This window comes from Lissotriton vulgaris, chromosome 1_1 (genome assembly GCF_964263255.1).
Source record: "Lissotriton vulgaris chromosome 1_1, aLisVul1.2, whole genome shotgun sequence".
Taxonomy (NCBI): domain Eukaryota; kingdom Metazoa; phylum Chordata; class Amphibia; order Caudata; family Salamandridae; genus Lissotriton; species Lissotriton vulgaris.
In genome coordinates, this window is record NC_141685.1 from 97,554,012 (window position 1) to 97,557,395 (window position 3,384).

Here is a 3,384-nt window from a genome sequence, read left to right on the forward strand (position 1 = left end):
TGACTTTTTAACATTGTGGTGATCATATTTATGGAAAAATGTTTTTAATATGTTTTTATATTGTGCAAATATATAATAAAATTTAAATATTGTGACCAAACGATTGTGTTTATATGCTTTTAATCTAAGAGCTTCTCATATATGTGTGCACTTGACGAAGTAAATGTATTATTTTGACTATATATATTTGAATGAAAAGCCCATGACATTGTCACTGTCCTAGACCTGTGTTTCTTACGTGCAACTTTCCTAAAACTATTTCAAACAGAAATGTTTCCACACAATAGAACTCTTCTCAATATTTATTTAACATGTTGAAACAAGTATGTACATAGTTTGCCTTCCCCATGGTAAAAAACGCCCCATATTGTAATTGTGACACCCACTGGTTCCACGCCAAGAGACAACATCCTGTCCCACGAACCTGGACGCGTGTTCTTTCTTTAATGACAAAATACGATACATACAGAGAATGCAAGAATAACACAATTGCTTTATCAGTCATGTTGGCCCTTCAGGAAGTACAGTCAAGGGATGTAAACAAGTATATACCAGACCCAGAGACGCTAACAAAGAGAGAATTCTCAGACACATGCAGTGAGAGCTTTAGTTTGTCATCAATATTAAAACCTCATCAGCAAACACACACAGGGAAAAAACTATTTAAATGCACTGAATGTGTAAAGAGCTTTATTCAGTTATCAGGCCTACAAAGACATCAACGAACACAAACAGGGGAAAAACCATATCATTGCACTGAATGTGTAAGTAGTTTTAGGTAGCCAGGTATCAGGTCTCCAGATACATTAGCAAGCACACACAGGAGGAAAATCTTACCATTGCAGTGAAAGTGGAAGTAGTTTTAGGGAATCTTCAACATTACGGATTCATCAGCGAATACACACAGGGGAAAAACCATTCATGTGCAGTGAATGTTTGAAGAGCTTTAGTCGATTATCAGACCTAAAATACCATCTGAGAACACACACAGGAGAAAAACCATATAATTGCACTGAATGTGTGAAGAGGTTTAATCAATTATCACACCTAAAACAGCAACAGCGAACACACACTGTGGAAAAATTATTCCAGTGCAGTGAATGTGGAAGAAGTTTTAGTGTTTCATCAACATTAAGCATTCATCAAAGAACACACACAGGGGATAAACCATTCCAGTGCAGTGAATGTGAAAGTAGTTTTAGTCAATCTTCAACATTAAGGACTCATCAGCGAATACACACAGGGGAAAAATCACTCAAGTGCAGTGAATGTGAAAGTAGTTTTAGGCAATCTTCAACATTAAGGATTCATCAGCGAACACACACAGGGGAAAAACCATTCCAGTGCAGTGAATGTGGAAGTAGCTTTAGTGATTTGTCATCATTAAGGAATCATCACACCTAAAACAGCATCAGAAAACACACACCGGGGAAAAACCATACCAGTGCAGTGAATGTGAGAAGAGGTTTATTCAATTATCAGACCTAAAACAGCATCAGAGAACACACACAGTGGAAAACCTGTTCAAGTGCAATGGATGTGGGAAGAGCTTTATATATTTATCAAGCCTAAAACGGCACCAGAGAACTCACACTGGGGAAAAACAATTCCAGTGCAGTGAATGTGGAAGAAGTTTTAGTGATTCATCAACTGTAGGAAACATCTGCGAACACACACAGGGGAAAAACCATTCAATTGCAATGAATGTGGGAAGAGCTTTATATATTTATCAAGCCTAAAATGGCATCAGAGAGCACACACAGGGGGAAAAACATTCCAGTGCAGTGAATGTGAAAGTAGTTTTAGTGAATCTTCAACATTAAGGATTCATCAGCGAACACACACACAGGGGAAAAACCATTCAAGTGCAGTGAATGTGAAAGTAGTTTTAGTCGATCTTCAACATTAAGGATTCATCAGTGAACACACACAGGGGAAAAACCATTCCAGTGCAGTGAATGTGGAAGTAGTTTTAGTGATTTGTCAAAATTAAGGAATCATCTGCGGACACACACAGGGGAAAAACCATTTAGGTGCAGTGAATGTGTGAAGAGCTTTTGTCGATCATCGCACCTAAAACAGCATCAGAAAATGCATAACGGGGAAAAACCATGCCAGTGCAGTGAATGTGAGAAGAGGTTTATTCGATTATCAGACCTAAAACAGCATCAAAGAACACACACTGGGGAAAACCCATTCAAGTGCAATGGATGTGGGAAGAGGTTTATATATTTATCAAACCTAAAACGTCATCAGAGAACACACATAGGAGAAAAACCATTCCAGTGCAGTGAATGTGGAAGAAGTTTTAGTGATTCATCAACATTAAGGGAACATCTGCGAACACACACAGGGGAAAAACCATTCAATTGCAATAAATGTGGGAAGAGCTTTATATATTTATCAACCCTAAAACGGCATCAGAGAACGCACACAGGGGAAAAACCCTTCCAGTGCAGTGAATGTGAAAGTAGTTTTAGTGAATCTTCAACATTAAGGATTCATCAGCGAACACACACAAGGGAAAAACCATTTAAGTGCAGTGAATCTGTGAAGAGCTTATGTCAATCATCACACCTAAAACAGTATCAGAAAACACACACCAGGGAAAAACCATACCAGTGCAGTGAATGTAGGAAGAGGTTTGTTCGATTATCAGACATACAACGGCATCAGAGAACACACACAGGGAAAAATCATTCAAGTTCAGTAAATCTGGAAGTAGTTTTTGTGAATCTTCAACATTAAGGATTCATCCGCAAACGCATATCGGGGAAAAACATTCAAGTGCAGTGAATGTATGAAGAGCTTTAGTCGATTATCAGACCGAAAGCACCATCAGAGAACACACATAGGGGAAAAACCATACCATTGCAGAGAATGTAGAAATAGTTATAGTGAATCATCAACATGAAGAAAATATCAGTGAATACACACTGGAAAACTATTCAAGTGCAAGGCATGTGACAATGGATATATATATATATATATATATATATATATATATATATATATATATATATATATATATATATATATATATATCAGGTCTAAAACGGCATCAGAAAACACGCACAGGAATCATTCAAGTGCAGTGAATGTTGAAGTAGGTTTTATGAATATTCAATATTAAGTACTGATCAGCGAACACACACATAAAAGCCATGTCATTGCAGTAAATGTGTGAGGATCTTTTGTCAACTTTCAAAGCTACAAAGACGTCAGCCTCTCTTCAGAAGAGTGCAGGATCAATAATAACGGTCGCAGAGCTCCAGCTGTGTGATAGTCAGGCCAAGCACATTTCAGAAGAGTGCAGGATCAATAATGAAGGTCACAGAGCTACAACTGTGTGACAGCCAGGCCGAGTACACTTCAGAAGACTGC

The 3,384-nt window shown here is 37.8% G+C and overlaps 1 pseudogene; it reads left to right on the forward strand.

The window, feature by feature from the left end:
- Nucleotides 1-311: 311 nt before the first annotated feature.
- LOC147737555 (uncharacterized) lies at nt 312-2,797 on the forward strand (annotated as a pseudogene).
- Nucleotides 2,798-3,384: the final 587 nt, after the last annotated feature.